This window comes from Rhodnius prolixus, unplaced genomic scaffold, assembly GCF_049639745.1.
Source record: "Rhodnius prolixus isolate KJV_2025 unplaced genomic scaffold, Rpr scaffold_3, whole genome shotgun sequence".
Classification (NCBI taxonomy): Eukaryota; Metazoa; Arthropoda; class Insecta; order Hemiptera; family Reduviidae; genus Rhodnius; species Rhodnius prolixus.
This window is the reverse complement of record NW_027411603.1, coordinates 1,446,571-1,467,553: the sequence shown is the minus strand read 5'-3', so window position 1 is coordinate 1,467,553 and position 20,983 is coordinate 1,446,571. Positions and strand designations below refer to the sequence as shown.

The 20,983-nt window shown below is 38.6% G+C and overlaps 1 protein-coding gene across 6 annotated transcripts in view; it reads left to right on the top strand.

Moving 5' to 3' along the window:
• drn (zinc finger AN1-type doctor no) overlaps positions 1–20,983 on the top strand; it is a 65,339-nt gene that overhangs the window by 7,255 nt on the left and 37,101 nt on the right. Inside the window, exon 1 of one of the 6 annotated variants that reach the window (XM_074124539.1) lies at positions 7,936–8,334. The exons of the other annotated variants lie outside the window; for them this stretch is intronic. The gene's annotated coding sequence lies outside the window, so the exon portion shown is untranslated. Of the gene's footprint in view, positions 1–7,935; positions 8,335–20,983 lie in introns of those variants that run through there. 6 annotated transcript variants of the gene reach the window in all.

Below are 20,983 nucleotides of genomic sequence, written 5' to 3'. Positions count from 1 at the left end.
TTAGCGTTAATTTATTTTTGGTTTTAGGCCGATGGCGGCACGTTAAATATTAAATTTTATTACATGACTGGAAATAAAAAACGCATTATGTACGTTTCATTAATTTGGCGTTTAAAAATGCAATAAACCCTTTTAGAGGTCAGACGAAGGCATTGCCTGTCTGTTGCTATTAAGTTTTTTTGCCAAAATAAAATTTAGCAAAAAATAATTCAATGACGTGTTGAGTTTGAGGAGGGTGTTTGGGGGGGGGGTGACTGTGTTATTTTGATATACAGCAGCCGCGGAGACCATGGCAACCAGCACTCTTGGTGTGTGTTATGGTGTAGTGGGAAGGCCAATATCTCGCAGGTTAAGGAGGGGGCACCGGCTCTGTTTAAATTTAGTTTTTCCAAATTTCTAGACCCGCAAAATTACTTAAATATATATCGTTACTTAGCGATTTGTTCTTAGAATAGCTTCGTGTGCATTAACTCCTATTGTGTTGCTATTGTAGCGTTCAAATTATCTGCAGACTTAGAATTTGGACTACTACAAATGTTAGTTAGCTAATTTCATTAAAGGTAATTTTTCTTGAAATATAAGGACGTCCATGAGAAGCGGGACAAATTAAAAAAAAAAGAAAAACTTTTCAAGTTTAATTTTCTTGAAAAGAATTCCAAAACAGCTCTTTTTTTCTGATTAGTTTAAATTTAAATTGGTAAACAGAAACAAAAATCTGGAGGAAGATTCAATCGTTACCTTCGGTATGAGAAAATAAAAGTGCATTTACAATGTTCGTAATGGTAGGGCTAGTCCCTTTGTAGAAGGCGCCACGATAGTCGAGCGGTTAGAGGCGAGGGCCGCAAAAATGTATTGTGGTACCGGGTTCGATTTCCGGTGGATGGTTATTAAGAGGAATTTATAGTAAAGAATGTTAGCTAGTTGCCTCCGTCCACGACACCTAATTTGGTAGATGGACGTAAAGCCCGCCTGAAAAAATAGGCATTACTTTACTTTTTACAATACAAGTCTGTAGAGGTGCTTTTTCAAGAAATACATTTTAAGACCAGGTCTTGGATAAAATTGTGTAATAGAAGTGTGGATGGGGGAAGATCGTGACACTGAAAGCGGTAAATCCCCTTCCAAGGTGATCTGCCGCTTGACGCCTCAATTCTGCCCGTCTTTTATAAACATCTAATGGAAGCGGCTCCCTTGTTCTCTTTACGTTGGGATCTGTAGTGTGATTGTGTAATGGTGGAAAGGCCTAGTGTTAGCAGCAATGAAGGACTGCAAGTACTGTGCTTCACATCTTGGAAACAGTCGGCGGCGTCGTCTGTGGGTCATGAAATAAGCTAAAAAAAAAAAAAACAAAGTTATATAGACGGGGAAGTAATTACAACAGAAGAAAAATGGAAGAATTATGTGGTAAAGTTGGTGGTTATGTGCTCGCAGCGGGGCCCGAGTGTAGTTTAATGGCTAGCTGGGGGACCCGCATAGCTCGGGCCGAGATAGAGCTCACTTCTGCTCCACACAGACGGCCGCCCGTCGTGGAATAAACAAAAAAAAAACCTGATGTGGGTCTCCCAGTGTAGTCCCCGGGTGTAACAAGAATGGCCTTTTTAAATATATTTACACAGGCGTAGATCATTGGTAGCAGTCAGGGCTCCCGAATGTGTGGGTACACTCATCACTAAATTGTTAGCATTAATTAGCACTCAAATTTGAGGAGGGGGTATCTTTGTAAACGATTTTTATGGAACGCCAAATTGATCGCAATGTGTTAAAAGGCACCAGTCACTACACTGAACATGTTTTTGAGATTCAGTAGATAAAGAGAAGATTTGATTAGAAGCTGCACTTCGAGAGAGAAAATGGTAAATGATCAGCGATGTTTGAGAGAGCTGTATGGTGGCAGCCCTGTGCGAGTGCGACACAGTTATCCGTTCAGCCGGCCATCCGCGTAATGAAAGTGAACTGCTCAATGAATCATCCCTGGTCTTCTCTTAATATAAAGGAAATAAAGAACATCAGCACTGAAACTACTTCCTGTTATTGTTCGTAACTCCCTCCCCCCACTACCTTATCTGTCTTCATTAACAACTTCCCCCACCATATTCATACCTGGAAAGAAATTATATGTTTGCTAAAACACTGTTGTGTTGACTGTAGACGCTGTTGATTCATGCTGCTACGTCGTCCTTTTAACATTACTTTTCAAGAATCGTCGGATTTTCAAAAAAATTTGGTCGGAACATCAATAAGGCGGCATCCTGGAATATTTGTGATGAAACCCAATTTAGAACACAGACGACATTCTCCTCTCTTCCGCTTCTATGGTTTCCATCAAACGGGCGAATATTTGGAATCATACTCTTACCAGTACTAGACAATTTGTGTACCCCGTGCATTTCACTGAAATGTACCCCAACAGATCCCTACCTCAACCCTTTGGCCAATGAAATGAAAGTTATAGATTCGTGTAGAGAAAATCTAAAAATACTGGAAGATCCATTCTTTAAGTGGCCTTGCCCGTTAACTAATTCTCTTAAAGTTTGGAAATTTAGACTGACATTTATTTTTTGAAGATTTTGAACTAGCACCATTTTCTAAAAACCATTAAGGGCCCAAGGAGCTTAAAAACTGGTTATTTCCGGTAACAATTCTGAATCGCAGAGAACTCTATTCGTCGAATGGTGTTCGTGCCATTTTATTCTTGGTTCAAATTTGCCTGTTGTAAAATTTAAGTTCAAGTAAATAAATGGCTGATAGAAAAAAAATATAAGTATTGTTAATTGCTTTTACCAATTTCAGTCATGATTTGTTATTTTACCGAGCTTTCAAGCTGTGGACATCTTCGATGCTTGTTGACAATATTTTTACATTATTATGAGGTTGGTTGATATATCTTCTACCCTGTCTGCTTACGAACAGTTCTTGACTGAAATTGGCATAATTCTTTCTTCCTTCTGAGATGTAAGTTGGAGTCCCGCATGAAAGTCTTGGGAGAGGTCACCCCCAGGTTTATGTCTGCAGACCTTCTAGAATCGACTGGTGATATACACAGAGCATCGTCACCTGGTTGTTCTTAGTTTGTCAGTAGGCCCCCGGCTAGAGCCGGTAACCACGTGCTTCTTTAGCCATTTGAATGGAGACAGTTTCAATGCTATACAGTGTGCCCAGTAGTGGGGAGTAAGGGGTGCGTGCGTGCGACGCATAGAGTGTGCGCGGCCCGAACCTTGCCATCTCACCCTGCCATGTTGCCATATCGTGCCCACTGCAGTCACACCTAGAGTCGCGCCGTGTTGCCAATAGTCCAGCCGCCATCTTCCATCCACGCTCCTTCATTCTTCCCTAATTATCGGTTCCCGCTTCTCTTCATTTCTTTAGTTAGCTTCTCTTTCTCTGAAGTATCTTCCAACAGATCTCTATCTGTTGTTCGGCTCCACGGTTATCATTTCTCGGCCATCTGCTTTTGTCTGCCATATCTATTAGTATCTAATAATGAACTAATATTTTTAACTTTTTTTTTTTTTTTATTATTGTAGTTCTAAATTCGTTTTATGCTCTGTAATGAGGATAGGGCGTTCTTGAAAGCACTAACTGACTACTGTCATGAAGACTCTCACGACTTCCTCTTCGATCTTATAATTTATCTCCATCATGAACTTCATACTTACCAACATCTTTCTGTTTGAACAATCCTACATTACACTGAAATGAAAAGGGAATCCACATCCCTTTTTTTAATCCTGCTCTAAAAATATTTGTCCCATAAAAATGCAAGTAAAAGCTGTGGATTTCTCATTGTATTACTGTAATTGAATGTTTAGGAAAAATCGTCGCAGAAATTTTGTAGAAAATTCATTAAAGTACTATTTACGTTAGAGTAATGAAAATGCTTCTTGACGCAGGACTGGGGAAACTACCCTCCAATGATACCGTCACTTCCGTCATAATGCTAATGAGAATTTCAAAGAAGTTTCTTTTCGTGGATTGCTTCAAAATTCCATGGTTTTCATCTATATTTTGTTTCACAAAATCCGCAATAGTTGGCTCATAGAATTTACTACAGCGGAAACTCTAATGCCTCCGGCAAAACTTTTCCTAGAATGCTTAATCTGAGCAAATGAAATCAAACAAATATTTACTCATTTTCCGAGAAGTTGCCAGGCTCATTTTGTTGTTCGACTACCACCAGTATGCCAGACAAAGACAGAGAGAGAGCTATGTTGTGTTGTTTTTGTTGTTTTTTAGAGACTCGGCCAGTGTTGTTTGTAACATGTGACTAGCGAGTGTTAGAGTGGGGGTGTGGTCGGTTAGTCGGTGTCCCAGGGTGGGGATAACTGTTCTGTGAATGTTTTGGTAGTGGAGGGGGCCCCGTGTGACGTCATAATTATTGCACAATACGTCCACTCTAATTTCTTGTTAGCGGGGTGGACGTTGCTCTGGCGCTTTAAGTTGTTTGGCTGACCAATAGGGAGAAACAGAGAGGCAGATCCTATTTTTCAATCCCATTTTGCTCAGTTCTGGTGAGTAATATCTGCACCAGTTCCCTGTACTGCGACTTCCACTGTAATTCTCAGAAACAAACTTACCTTTTCTACAAACAACCAATTTTTATCGAAAGACTTATTTTTGGACGTTACAATGACAGAAGGGTACCACAAAAGGGGCCCTTTTTTGGAGTAAATCCAGAATGCATGCATTGTATACCACCTCCCAATAAGCAGCGTTGTTCCTGACAATAAGTATCCATTGTTTCCGTCAGTGTTGTATAGATAGATAATATTTGATGTAAAAGCGCCGTTATGTGTAAAAAAGTAGAAACTGCCGTTTCCTACATCGTAAGGGACAACCATGACTCAGCCAAAAATCTTGTAGAAACAATTTAGTTTCTGTAAACCATTTAGGATGATGTTATGAGTCATGGCAAATAAATTTTTTGATATTATTTCTGAGTTTACTTGGCCAACAGACATGATTAGTCATCCATATTGTTTCTTCAGAATTTTATGATTTGCAATAACATCCCACTGTTTAGATTTTTCCCTGTGTCCAGCTTAGCTCAAAAGAGGTCCAAGTCGTAGATTGTTCAAATTTGATGCTTCATTCTTGGGGCCACTAGATGAAGTCACTCTTCAAAGATTTTTTTCATTTTATTGTTTTTATTTTACGTAAAACTACTTTATTTGTAATGTAAACCTTTACTATTTCTATTTTATAAAACTACTCGAAGCAGTTTCCCTAGGGAAGTTCTAGGATGAGTTCAGGGATAACCGTTCTCCAAGTAGACGCAGTCCTTGTCTCTTGATATCTTGAAGGACCCTGAAATGAACAGTAACTGGTAGGATGATTGTCGGATCGATATGTGTCCCTTGCTCATCCAGGCCCATACAAGGAGCCTGCAGATAAGGATCACACTGCCTCCTAGTGCTGAAATACAATTCGCATCTAATGCCCTTAAATTTTAGGATCTCAGAGGGAAGACGGTGAAAAGTAGAGAGCCAGCCGATAATACTGTACGCACTCCCTAAAGCCCCTAGAGAGATATATGTCCTTCCAACCCTGAAATTCCCCAGGATTTCTTCTTGGGAATCCATAGATAGAAGGTCAGTCTGTAATCAGGAAAAACCGACTCCGTGGTGCCACTCCTTTCTCATCTTCCCTCAGGAATAAGACACCTAAATAAAGGAAGTTGTGTTTGGATGGTTCTAGGGATTTTTGACGATAAAACTGAGTAGTTACTGCTCACTGGAATTGAAACTACATCTAATAGGCCTTTGTAATGGGAAGTGCGATTCAAGGGAAATGAAGGAATTTTTTTTTTTTTTTTTTAAAAAAAGAAGCTTTTTCTTGATGAAGACGCGGTCGGGCTTAACTAACTTCACGAAAATTAAGGGAGAGACAATGCTATTACTTACAATTCCCATCCCAAAAAAGGAGCAATATGGTGATTTAGTTGTTTGTGCAAAGGGCAATATTACTTCACATCCCAGTATGGTCTTGTTTGTGGAGGAACGGAAGTGTTTGCTGTAGTGGATTAGTGATCAGCAGACGTCTTTGCAGTTTGTCGGTATGATAACTGTATAGAGGTATGTGTTAGAGATCATGATGGCAGTTGTCTTTGGAATATAATAGTGCAACGCTATTGACCTTCATACAAGATTTGTGACAGACAGACTCTCAAACACCTCATAACTAAACTTACACACCTGTGTAGATCTGCAGTTTCGATTACTCATTATTATAAGGGGAAGGAAATGCGTTCACGACAAATCTTTCGAAAGAAAGGCCTAGCTCCTGGTCCTGTAGGTAAAAAGCAATTCGAAAATCGATTGTTTCTAAGTTTGTTTTGGGGTTTTTGTAAGGTGCGCAACAACAAGGGTCCTTTGCACCTAAACTATACTGTAGAATAGACACTTTACTACACAGCCTAACCTAGTCAATCTGATCGATACAAACCTAACGGTTGGCCTAACTCCTATTTTCTTCTAACCTAACCAACTAATGTTGGGGTGGAGTACTCGATATTCCTCGCACCCCATAGAGATCTAACCTAAATTTTAAAAAAAACCTATTTACACATTTATATGTACACTCATATACTCATCTTATTAATTACATTCGTCCTAATAAATACAATCATCCTAATAAATACATTCATCCTAATAAATACATTCATCCTAATAGTTATATTCCGATATATACATTGAGTGGAGTACTCTATATTCCTCTCACTCATTTACAATCCTAAATCTATTTACATTTACGCAGCCCATTCATACGCGTGCCAGGGTGCCAATCCCGACACAGACCCACCCGTCCTAGAAAGCAGTGGCTCCCGAGAAAGTGCAGGAAGACGTCCTGCGAGACAAGAAGACAAAAGTTTGCCACCCCTGCCCCGGCATTGGCCCCCCTACACCTCTTTCACACACACATTCACACTGCCTAACCTACTCCTTCCTAAATTGTTACTATTATCAAATACTACTGTTATTTTTACTGCTACCTAACTTTTGTAAAATACCGATTTCTATAAGTTTGTATTTTAAAAGTGACCTCGCGTAGTAAAGTGTCTATTGTTACATTGAATTAAAGACATTAATATCCTTCAGAAATCGCAGAGTGTTTTGTACGCTGTTTTCATCGTCCTTCAATACTTCTTCCATTTGTGAGGAAATGTTTGTTACTATTATCAGGTACTACTGTTTCTAAGTAAATACTAGTTAAGAATCACATCTCAGAATGCCCTAACGAAATCTTTCTAGAAAAAAGATGTTCAAATAAATATCAGTGTGTAATGTTAATATGTACCACGTTAAGATGAAGTCGTCCTGCGCAAGACGATCTCTAATATAAAGGAACCATTAAAGTGGACCTTCCGGTTAGGAACATTTTTTGCCAATTTTAGCAACACATTCAACACTTTCTTTTCAATTGCATCTTAACTGATTTGCGTTTTGATCTTGGCATCTAGAATCAAATAAAAAATATTTAAAAATTTTTTTTCGAGTTTGCAGATCTCTCACCTCACAAATTAATTAGTTAAAGCGAGTGTTTCGTAACCTCAAAACAGTTTCCGGTACAAACTGAGAATTGTAAATCATTCTGTATACTTTACTTCCACTCATGAAAAGTTTTATAAAAATTAAAGAATAATTTAGAAAAAGAAAAAAAAAAAAAAAACAGTTCGGAGAGAGCATTTAAGCAGTAGTTAAGGAAATGTGTCGCAGCAGCTCTCGCGGGACAAGGAAGGAAGTGCGTGTTTTTTAAACTTATTTGTATATGAGAGAGGTCGTGGTCTCCTTGATCCAGACAGCTGTTAAGGTTCTCCCCACCACCTATAATTCCTTCCCCTTTTGGAGAGTGGTGGGGGTAGTATGTCCTCCAGCTAGTCATTACCCCCACTACGCTGCTCTTACGCATTAACCCTACTCACGGAACATTCAGTCTCTGTTTAGCCTGTGTCCACGTTGGAAGTCATCAGTGGGGTGGCCTACCCAGTCGAGAGGTTCTGCCGCATTTTGAATTACTAACTTAGTGCTTTAGTTTTTTTTTTTTATTATTATTTTTCTCTTAGTGTTCTGTTTCTATAGTGTTTTAATTTTTAAAGAGGGTGTTATTTTGTGATTAGACAGATTTGGAAAAATCGTGAAAATTTAAAACATTCAGTGTTTCCTTTTTTTTTTTTTACTAGAAAATTCGACGGTGGATTATTTTTCTTTTACACCGTCTTAAAGTGATCTGAATTGTGTTTCACGTTTTTCTGCCATTGGATAATAATCAGCGAAGAACGCCCCCCTTTCATTGGCCAATATTTCTCACCAAGCTTGCAATTATTTCTGTAAAAATAAGGTACATATAGACTTTTTCTTTTTTGTTCTATATATATATTTTTATACTTTAATAAATTTTTAGAACATTCAATATTACGTATGTTAGTTGAGTGCGTGTGTCAGCTGTTAGTCTAGTGATTGACCTTGTGACGTCAACAGGGCGAACCCTTGCGTCACCCTTATTGCGCTTGTGTGTACTGGCCGCCATCTTCTCTCCAAAGAACACAAGTTCAAAGTACACTTCTTTTTTCTTTTTTTTTTTTTATTGCAATTTATTATTTCTTGGTCTCTTTTCTATTCTTATAATTGATAATTTTAAAAAGTGAAAATTCCCAATTATATCCCCTCCATCGCTCCTGGTTATGAGATTGTTCACTGGGAAAACATGTAGTCGATTACGTAAGCGTTTAAATTTCGGCTAAGGTAGCTTTCTACATCCGTTTTACTGGCATTGGCTGTTGGTTTCTTCTAACCATAACATTTTCTTTTCTTTTCTTTCAATTCAAAGCATTAAAAAAGAAAAAAACTTCCTTCATGGTTAGCCAGTACATGATCAAGCCACGTGGCCCTGTTCCATTAAACTAAATTATTTCAACTATATAGGCAAAATAAATTGCTCTCTTATGTAATCGTTAAAACTGGCCACGCCATTTAAAATTTAGATTTATTTATTTATATTTTTTTTTTACTTTCAATTAACCCTCGGCAAAGTATATTGTAGTAATGTAGTTTTTATCTTTTTGTGTTCACTGATCAATATATCCGTTTTGAGCCACCAGCGTGTACTTATAAGAAGCTTGGTGTCCCTTGCGGGTACCCCAGCCAAGAAGAAAACATTTTACACTGATACTACAAAGCACACATTACTCGAGAGTAAAACGCGCACACACCTTTGATGCCTTACTTTATTCACAAACCCTGACTTAAGATCACAAGTAAGTTCTTTTAAAGATTTACGTGAATTTTTGCTTGTAGCCACATCCTGTTGTAATCTACAGCTCCCAGTTTCCCCAGTTAAATGGCATTTCCGGTTATGCAAGTTTCGTGATGTAGGGCTAGAGTCTCACTTACATAGGATTGGTTAGAATTTATGATCACCACCGGATGTGGTATGGTGCGTTTTCTCGAGTGGTTATACCACTTGTAAGTGGGGGGGGGGGATTCAGAAGTAGTTGAACGTAATTTACAACATTACGTTTGTTTAATATTGAAGACGAACGCACCAACACCCCCGAGCCTTGTCTTCCCTCATACAGTGACATTATCATATTTTGAACCTCCCCCCTCATTTACGTAATTACCAACTTTTTTTTTTTTTTTCTTTAAATGTGTTTGCGTTTTTTAATTCCATTTATTTCTCTCATAAATAATAACGCAATCAAGAGATAACGACAATAGCAAGACAAGAGATAATTGTAGTGTATTGTGTGACTTGAGATAGCTGCCTGATTGATTTAAAGTGTCATAATTTTATTTTCTATTTTCCTTCTCTCTTCTCTTGTCTTCTGTTTGAGAGAAAAATAAATTTCAATTTCAAACTACTTGAAAATGATAAAAAAGTGAATTTAAATTGTGAAATACACTTAACAATAAAACTGCGTAGTTAAGCCTTGTGTGTAGATTTTTGCTTTCTCTAATTACCGGAAGTTACTAGGTACGCGATTTTGGGCGTTGAAAGGTTATACGGATTTTGAACACATGATCTTTAAAAATAATAATAATCAGTTAGGAAACAAGACTTGCGTTATCACAGTACGCGGAATTGCTAGAAAGGTAGCTTTAATGTAGCTCAATAGGTTCCAAATAAAAGAGTCGTAACACCCCATTTGCCCAGAATCTTTGTTCTCTGAATGATGTATCGAAGTAAAGAGGAGGGATAGGTCCTCAGACAATAAGGCCCAAATTGCGATGTAACTTTTGTTTTTTGCCTCTGTGATGATAATCACGGAAAATCTCGCGGAAGTTGCTGATTTTGAGCGTCTCTCTCTCGGAATTTCAAGGCCATACATTTGGTGTTCATGAATTTAAGCACAAGATGGTACTTTAGGGACAATTTGTCTCAAAAAAGGTTTTCATGGTAGACCTTCTTTAATGCAGTGTGCATAAATCGATTAATGGTATCTTAGATTTAAATAATTCGCTCAAATTCTGAATATAAGAAGGTTACCGGAAGTGTTCATTTTTTACAAAAATTTTTATTTCCACAATAAATAAGTTTTGATTGGTTAAGTTTTTCCTAGCACTTTCAGTGACAGTTCCGGAGTGGGGTGTGTAACCGAAGGACTCGCATGCCATTTCCTTTCATTATGAGAATACTATGACGTAGAATTAGGTAAGGATGTCGCTTGGCCGGAAGTCTTTTATCAATGATTTCATTTTGTCGCCGAGAACGACAGCTTTAAGGAACAGGAAATCGTTTACTGATATTTTTTTTATCCTGTCGATAATATTTTTAGTTTTAATTTTACCCAATTATATCGTTTGCTTCTACTGAATTGCCATATGTTTACAAAAACCTCTACTCATCGCTGACGTCAGTTGGCTTGACTCATCATCTTCGATAACTGCTGCTATCTCGATTGTTTTAAGATATATATATATATTTTTTTTTCAACATGGGTTTTTTAAAAAATGACTAAAAGAATGTGCTATTATAATTAAAAAATAAACTTTTTTATGGAAGAAAAGAATTTAATTTTTGTTAAACAAGAAGAACATGGTCGCACGTCCATTTTCGTGAGAATACTCGCAAGACATTTCTATTACTATCGTTTACGCCACCAAACCTTTTTGAAACTTACAATTTCTTTTATTACCAAGAAGTTATGAACTTCAACCTTATAAATGTTCGCCAATAAGTTTTGTATTTCAAAATTTTCTAATTTCCTTCAAATTTGAACATTTTGGTTGCACATTGAATGCATATTAATTATGTAAAATGTGATTGGTCGTGCGTTGCACTGCAATGAAGCTTAAGAGGCAACGCCCCACCTCTCCCTTCCATCTCTCTTCCCGTAAATTCTACTTTTTGTGGAAAATGTTTCCAATTGAAGTTGAATGATAAATTTATAAAGTTGATTTTTCGGCTGGCAGGTTGTGGCCACAAGCTTCTGCAATACGGGCGCCGGATATCACTTCTCATATTCCAGATGTTACTATTTCCTCCTGGATATGCCCTAAAACGAGATTTATTCCTAGTCTATATCTACGGGTTTGTTGTAAGTACGAACCTAAAAGAAATTTAGCACTCTGGTAATTGTAAACAAGACAAATGCCCTCCTACATTGTACAGAATGGGAATTCCTTACTTCAGCAGTGTGGATCCCTAGTTCAAAGGTAATCGTCAAAATTCCACCGGATATGGGATGTTACACTCCGGACCCCTAAGAGTCCAGCTCTAAATGTGTTCAACTTTTCTCAGTTTTTAGTTTCAGAGATGTTCACATTCAGTAAAATCACGTTTTGATCTCGGAGAACCTTTATTGGACTGCTTCCTGTGAATCTTGAAATCGAAAGTTAGAACCCATGACAATATCCACCGTACTGAGTCGATGAATGGGCGAAGGGGAGGTTCTTGCTTCCATATTGATAGCCACAGCACGGGTACCTACCCTAATTATAATCGAATCTTCACTAATCGATGATGTGTTTCATGATAAGAAGTTTAGTTTAGATTAGATTTAAATTTAAAACGGCAGGACGGGATTCATGCCCCACGGCACCGCAGCCTCCAAGAGGCTTATTGTGCCTTCCCTTAAGTCCAGTAGATGAAACCTCCCCTTCTAAAAAGGTTGAGGACTTTCCCTACCAGTTTCTTTTGCGCCATAATCTCCTTTGGTCTCAAGGTACCATAGATATCGTAGAGCAGTCTCTCGATTGCAACGGTGAGGGTTTAAGTTTAGTTTAAATGTTGCCTCTAGTAAGAACCCCAAGCCACCGCGTCACAATGTAAATGTCGGTCGCTAAAATGCAAGGTCTCCTAGAAGTCAGTAAAGATGTGCGCCTTACGTACCTCCAACCTTCAGAGATTGCGCTTGGGTAGTAGTTTTTATAACGGTATTGGAATGCCCTCATTAATGATTCTTAATGCAGTAAGGTCAGTTTTGCTAGTATTTGCCGCCAGTGCTTCCTGTATAACCAAATACTGAGATCTTGATATTGCTTGCTCATGTATGGCCGGCCTACCTAATCAAGGACGCACTTTTGTGCCGACCAGTGTTTCCTCTTCCTAGTCGATAGTCATTATAGAATGCCCACTTTAGTCAGTTTCGCTGTATTACACGTTATAAATACGCACTCTGTTTACATTCTTCCGGACTTTATTTTTTTATCTGCCTCTAAAATGCTGTATTTCCTCTTTTTAAACGTGTAGCACCTTCTCGTGCCGTCGAGTCGTTTTCTCGGAGTTTTCTTTAAACTGCATGAGTTGACGCAATTTAGGCAATTACCTTCTCTCAAAACTTGGAATTTATGCCTAAAAAGTAGTTCTCCTCAAAATACCAGTTCGCTGCAGGACAGGAACTTTCAGCGTCTGCCTAGATCAAACCGTTCTGAACAAGAGATGTTCTTCAAACTCGGTTAGACATGTACATCAGCCTTCTAAAACAAAGACAGAGTGAATTGACAATTGCGCAGTTGGTTGGCTTAGTCGGAAAGCTCATTGTTGGGTCCCTCCAAAGCACTGGTGCACTCCGAACTCTCTGGCTTCAGGCAGACTGACACGCTGTTGATTCTGGAGAGTTTCGTCCATATTTTTTTGTTTTGTTTTAAGAATCATAGATCTCCACGATTTTAAATTTCGTTTTACAAATCCAACAGAAAGAGATGGTTGAAATTGGTTGTCGTCTGTTTAGTTAGGGTAGAACAACTCGAAACACGGAATTTCCCAGAAATCCCAAATGCTCTTAGTTTGACCTTCAGCCAACGTCAAGGTTAGAATCCTTCGAAAGAAGGTCACTAAACCACCTCCTAGTCCTCCTAATTCCTGCTATCCCTAAACTTAGATATAAACATGTTTTTCGATAAGTTGACGGAAATTCCTCTTTGATTGTTTGGAACGGCTCAATAAGACCATCATGATCCTAACTGTCCTCACCAATCAAGAAACTATACATTAAATCTTGAGAGAGGTTACCCTATCCCTGCGGTTATCCCAGCTTTTCATCTAGAACAACATCCAAGACACACAATCCACCTTGTTTTTATGGGTGCAAATAATTGGATTTTTCGCTCACGCTTGCTGCAAACTGACATAGGGAGCCGTAATAGATATTTTAGATCGCAATAGCTACAACTTTTAGCCATTCCCTGTAATCTACTTGGTAAATTTGTATAATTATTGCAAGGTCTAAGAATTGGGAAGAAACCTTGAACATCCATTAAGATGGAATTGCTTACCCTTCCAAGTACCTGTTGTAATGAGAGCAACTTTCAGGTTCCCTATTCTGGAGCCTTGAGTAATTGTTAAAGCTTTTCTTTTAAGTAGAAAACTATTTTCACTATACTTAGAGAACCTTTTACTTAATGACCTTCATCATGGACAAGGTCATCGAACCAAACAAATTACTTTCAAATTCATTACTATACAATAAGACTTTTACAATTTTTTTTAAAAAAGGGGATGGTTATAAAAGTAGTCGGTCCTGTTTGGGCTTGCACAAAAGCTGTGCCACTGAAAGCTCCTAATTGTCAAGCACATTAGCCAGCCCCATTAAGAGGTTGGTTATATCAGATTTTCTCCTAAGAAAATGGCTCCCAGCTGTGTCCTAACCATACTGAGTACATTCAGTATATTTAAATCTATAAGATCTATTTAAACAATTGGTCTAGAAAGTGTTATTTTAGGGCACTTTTCTTGGAGGGGTTGGGGATAGCCGCCCTTAGAAGGTTACATTTCAGTAATGTATTGTATTTACTTGACTTTACAGTTCTACCAACTGTCTCAATATTAACTACGACTTTAATTTGCGGAGTTAAAGGTAATGTTTGAGTTTGGTGTCTGGCAAGAGAAAGTCGTGTGAGTGTGCCTCCAAATAAGTGTTTCCGGTGCTCACTTAATTGCAAACACGATCGTAATACTTCCTCTTTCTGTTCAGAGAAGATCAGAATTTTAATTAGTATTGAAAATCTTATGTCTAACGAGTTCCATTTAAATTCACAAGGTGCCCAGCCAGTGAAATTTTAAAGTGTTAAATTATGTGTAGAATACTCGAGCAGATTTTGGATCTTGTTTTTAGTTTAGATTGGGTCCTTTCATTTTTCCTTTCTTTGCTGCCAGTTATTTCAAGAGGCGGTATTGGAGGCGTTGAACCCTACACTATAGATATGAAGCTGCTGCGATGTGAGCTGTGGTGGGGGCAGAGTACCGTCAAGGTCGTTTACAATAGCCCTGTCTCCTTGGCAAGATCTCCTTCTGTAGCATCCCGTAATCCACTGCTGCGTTCTCTGTGTTATTCTCTGTTCGGAAAACATGTCCGTGCTGGCTAGATGACTTTTCTGGCTCTGTTCACTTATCAACAGTTCCTAGTAGACAGATTTCTTGTAACTTGCAGCTTACTTCCGTCTTGATGCTGTGCTTGTGCATTCTACCTCACCACGGGCTCACTTTCTAACTCTCTAGATGAATATACTCACGTGACTTCCGTGGTACTACAGTTCTCAAGGTTCTAACGCGTTCATTTGAGCCATATTGTTGCCTAAATGTTCCTTTAGGAGTGTAGCTTCCATCCGACCAAAAACCCTTCAAGAACTAATTGTTGCAGAACAATAAATGTACCTTCAAGTGCATGAGGGTGGTCGCGGATTGTAGCCACTAGTAAAGTTAATCATGTGCAATGGCGAAAGAATATTTGTGAAGATGGGCTAGAGTTTGTCCGGAAGTTCCGGCTGAACCCAGTGAGTTGTTGACTGAGGTGTTTGAAGCGCCAGTATTGGTGTAGTTAGACCCGGATTGCCTATGGAGATGCCAGGATTTCTGATCGAGTGCTGGTTTACTACTGCCTCTACGTTTTGTTGTGTGCGATGTTCACAGGAAGTTTAGAGAAAATCTCAAACAAAATAGTGTCGTGTCCATTGAGCAAAGTGATACTTCCGTTCATATTCAACTCCCCTTCCAATCCTCCATAATGTTGTGTGTGTGGTAGAATCGTTCATTATTACACCGAAATTGCTCTGTCGGGAACTACCCATTCCTCTCTCGCATTCATAGTATATTCCCGGATGAACCTTTCCAAGTAAACGAAAAGTGTGCTCTGGGTACGCTAAGAAGGAAATGGCTAGGGCCAGTTTGGCTGCTTTTAAGGTTTGCTGTACTGTCCTTTTTTTTAAAAACAATAGTCCTTATTTGATTCATTTTTTCATGTGAGTTGTCCTTGAAATATTTTCTATGAAAACCTCAAATGAAAAACCCCCTCGTAAGCAGAACTTTCTCTTACAGAAAAGTAGAAAAACTAGAACATACTACGTGTCGTAAAAAAAACACCGACTCCTTCCCCCCCCCCATTTCCACCAAATCCTGAACTATTAGCATTGCTAAAAATATGCTAAATCTACGGCGTGTACAACTCGTACACCAGAAGCAGTTCATTACCGCCATTGTGGAGGAGGTCGTCAGTGAGTGAGTGAGTGCCTATTCAGGCTGTTGTTATTTGTGGCGGCTGCTTATCCTGCAGAACACTTAAACGGAAACATCTGATTCTCAGTTTATTTCCGTCGAATACTTGCTGGAAGTGTTCCCATCTTGCCTTTTTTGTCTTCTGTTTTATTTATATCTTCAACGGAATTCGAAGTAGATCGTTCACTTCTTTTACTCTTCCGCATCGCTCATACTAATAGTTTTGGATCAACATCTGTTGGCCGGAAGTTGGAGTTATAGCCCCAGCATTTTTTTTTTTAGATTACGTTTTAGCCCTTACTTCATTCTCAAATCAACAAATAAATCAATTTACTTTTTCTTTCATTTTTTTAATGGTATTACCGGAAGTACACTTCTGGAAAACCACTCGAGCGGAACTCTACGAAGTAAGAGCACTTGCTACTCATCAGCTTTGCACTTCGTTACGATTTCCTAAAAATTGATTGCAAGATGCTTTGTCGGGTGAGGCAAAAGTATTTCTTCAGGGCATCCCTAAAAAGTGCTTTTTTTTAAAGGAATTTTGCAGCTGTGAAGTAAATATTTTTGCCTAAATTTGTCAATTCCAGCGAATTTGAAAGAGAATAAAAAAGGAGGAAGTCGTGGGGCGTTTTCTCACCGTTTTTTTGTGGGGAGGGAGTGATTTCCTGTAGAACTATTTGTTGTGAACACGAAGCTTAATTTCACCAATTTTTTTTTTTTTTTTTTTTTTTTGACCTTGGGACCTTAAAACATTGACTTCCGGGTAAAAATTCAATGTAGGAAATATGTATAAAAAAGATCGAAAATAATCTTAAGGAGAATAGGAAGTAACCAATACAGGATGGATTTCTTAAAAAATAAATAAAATTAAATAAAAAAATATTTGCGTAGAAACTAAGTAGTAAACAACTGGCGACAGTCTACTGGCGGAAGTGGCGAGTCATGAACAGTTTTGAAAATAATATTGTGCTTGGTGTAAACAGCTGTAACAATGTCGCCATCACTTCACATTCTCAATAAATAATCTCTAGCTGTGTTTATATTCTATATTTAGAATCGGTAATCTTTTTTTTTTTTTTTTTTTTGTTTTTTGTTTTTTTTTTGTTTTTTTTTTGTTTTCATAAAACTTACAAATGAATTCCATTTTGACAAAATATTTTCATTTTAAATTGTTTTGGTCAATTTATAAATCTAGACATAAAAATATTTGGGAAAAAATCGCATTAACCAAACTTGAGTTGTTTTCGAAATTGGACTATCAGAATTATAAGGAAAAATATTTAAACATTGCTTTAAAAAAGAAATACACCATTTCTGGTTTTATTACGAACTCGGGAAACTTGGGTTTCCTTTAGAATTAGTTTTCCACTATTTGACTCCTCCAAAAGAAAATCATCCTTAGAGGCAATTGGTTAATATTTTAAGCCTTAGTTTGTTCAGGTTTTCCTGGTACCTTAAATAAAAAAAAACAACAGATTTTCTATTAATAAAAGGAAAAACTAAAGTATAGTAAAGGAGCTTTCTCTTTTCTTTGAATCAATGCTAGAGGAAAATGATTTGATTGGACGATCCTCCATGAAGACACGCTTTCAATAATAGAGTGCCGCCGCCATTTCGCTAGCGAAACTCTATTGTATCCTTGCGCAGGCGCTATTAGTGTTTAGGGCAAAAAACAGGTGTTTTGCATTAGCCGACTCTATTTGTATAGTAATTATAATCTTATTATTGCCATAGATTAGGAGGCCCTCTTAGGATTTTGAATCTATTGGATACATCCATGCCAACTCCCCAAATGTAGAGACAGTATGTTTGTCAGTTGCCATTTAAATTGCAGCAGATTAAAGCAGGTTCCTGGCTCCCAGAAATGAAGGTTTACTTCCGCAGAGTTGCGTATTTGTTCCTCTTCAGCCAGGATCCGTTTTTTTAAAATAACTATCCTGGGTGTAAGGTCGTTAAATTGTCTGAATCCAGTTTTCACAGGACATATACAATCAAGGGCTCCCCTTGATTCTACGAAAATGTTGTTTCCAGAAGTTGGTATCTCTGTCTGTTAAGTGCCTAGCCAGTATAACTCAAAAACTAAAAAATTGCAGGAAGAAAGTTCCAGGTTTGATATCTGATTTCCGGTGCCGCAAGAAGAATTTAGCAAAATCATTGACAGGAAGTGCCCTGTTACTTAATCGATTTTTCCGTTTTGTGAATTCCATTTTCACGCCAAAGGTTCCTACGATAATCTGCTCTTAATTAGTTTTGAAACTTCTATTTGCAACAGATTTCCGGGAAAATTCAATAAATATTAATGTTTATTGCGTTCATGGGACTTCAAAAGATGTATTTCGACGGAAAAGAGGAGACTGACAATTTACAGGGTAATGAAAAGGGACTAAAAAAATATTCTAAGTAAACCTGTGTGACGTAAAATCACTACTGTTCTAGGGAACATGACAGTTCCTGCAGCACCTCACTCTGGACCGTCTGGTCTGCTTCAGAAGGTGTCCCATGCTGGAATGAAGCGCAGCTATACCCCCACCACTGCCTTATACTTCCCCCACCAGTTCACCCAGAATTGTGAGGAATGTTCAACCGTTGCACGTACGCTCCTGCAGTGTTGTGTCATCGTGCCCAACATTAATCATGTCTTTCTTCTTTTTTATTATTATTAACCTTTATTACCGTAATTATGTTTACCTGTAGGTCTGCAATACTTTTACTGTCTCTATCCGCACCTGCTGACCAGAAATACCTATCACTTGTCGGATATGTTTTACCGGGATAGTTGTTTGTTAAGGGTTCTCTGCAACTTTAGGGGATTAATGTACCCCTTTATAACAGGGCCCAGTCCCAGCCTAGGCAATATCAAGTCTGTAATTCTAAATTGGTGGGAAATGTGTAATCCGGAAGTGTTCCTGTGCAGAACGATTCGTTTCAGACGCCGAGGCCAAAGAGTTTGAACTTGGACATAACTCGTGATAGCCCGGTTTGACTCTTCTCCGGGAATATTGAGCCTCATGGATCCTAGCGGAGTTGTGACGTGGCTCCTCCCTCCCGTAACCATTGTGGTGGCCAATATAGGATTGGGAACTGTCTTAAGTTTCCAGGAACTTTGATCACGTAACGAGTGCGCCATGTTAGCACACCTTTACTCTGTGTTCTACGTTTCGATTTGGGTGAAGTGTCTTGGATCTCCAAAAAGTGGTTCTTACAAAATAGGCCTGTTTTCTTTGTTGGTCAGTCTTTATTTTTTTATTTTCGATTGTAAGCGTTATAAAAATTAAATTACAGGAGGAAAAAAATTGGTTGTGTGACGTCGGTAGAGAAGGTTGGAGGGTGTTGACTTCAAGAGAGAGGAAAATCTGTAGCTGTAGAAAACAAAAGAGAAGGGGTTAAAAGGTAGTTTCAAAGTGTAGTCACCGTCAAGAAAACAAGCTGACGTCACTAGTTTCTGGTGACGTCACTCATCAAGTATTCCTTTGAAGCTGATGACTCATACATCTTTTTAAGGATATTATTAGAAAAAAAAAAAACTATGAGGAAACCCAAGCATTGTATTTGCGCCTGCCCACACGGAGTGATGATCTCATGAACGTCACCAAGTAAATTGTGTGTGGACGTACTGCCAACTTAAAATTTTTTCTTATTCTCACTCACGTATTTACCGCAAGATTTTTGAAGTATACATTATGTAGTGGTCAAACCGTATCTTACACTTCAATGGCACGATACAGGGGAAGTCCATCCCTGAAACTGCCCTCAAAACAAAAAAAATTGATATAATTACGTAGCGGAAGATGTTATCTAATTCACTGCAGGTGATGTTCTCTGTAATTAACTGGACTAGGGTGGATGCAGCGCTGACAGGCGCTCTGGTAGAGCTGCAGGTACCCGTTACCGACAGGTGGACCTGCGAGCCTCCAGTCAGTACTACTTTCCCTCCATCTCGTAACGGTACTCCTGAAAGGCGCCTACTCCCGGGGCTACCAAAACAAACTTCATGCTTTCTGTTCCTCGGTCAGTACTTGGTAGGACTTTGTAAGGAATTAAAAGTATCTCATAGTCATTTCTGGCCCACAGTTCTTTTGTACGAAATGTCTTGGATATGACTTTACAAGTCGCAGTTACGGAAGAGCTTACAGGGAGCGATGATTGTTCCGGTCGACTTATGGAGAACGCGGATCTATGTGACCATCGGCACTTGGTGCTTGTTAAGCAAGAGAGTTCTATGTGCAATACCATAGATAATCGCCTTAATAAGATCGTTTTAGTTGGAAATACTATGCACAACCAATTTCAGGTTTTCGTCCATCATCTGAGTGGTTGAGAATTTTTCACGCTACTCTTGCTTTTGGAATAGCATACTCATTCTGGAGATACTGTTACGATACTTAAAGTACGAAGTTTGAGTGACCTCTTCTAGACCTTGTTTAATTCGAGTTCATCAGCATTCGAGGGGTTTCTATTGAGAAGGTATTGTTAAGAAATGTTTCCGGATTGAGTTATTGCTAAAATAGCCGAGTACAAAGAAAATGTCAGTCGATTTTATGGAGTAGAGGGCTTCCGCCTTAGGCTCATTATCGTCTGTCCGGTAAGCCGCCTAAACATACCATGCTTACCTACCATCGTACACAAGACAGGCTTCATCTAAGTCCTAGCAACCACTGGCAGTCTACCAGTCCCAACAGATCTATTAAGTCACAGTGCTTCTTCTTTGAAAGAAAAACATTGAATTTCTGATGTGTTTTTACCATTAGCCTAAGAATTAAATGGCCTTAAAACTTGGGAGTTAGAATTGGGGTAAGCTGGAGCCTAAGGAGCGCAGGGTTAATGTAAAACAACTCATCACAAGAGAACGCTGCGGAATTTCGTTTGAATACCATGTGACCTCCTGGAGGCGCTCCTTTCTGCTGTTTCTTAAAATTGGTAGATTAGGATATGCAGATCATGGCCAGAGTGGAAGAGTGCAGTGCTGTGTCTGTCAGCTGGTAAATGGGGAGGGAGTTGTAAGCACTCTGTGAAGGGGCTGACCACCCATTCCAGTTCCAGGGGGTTGATATAAGTG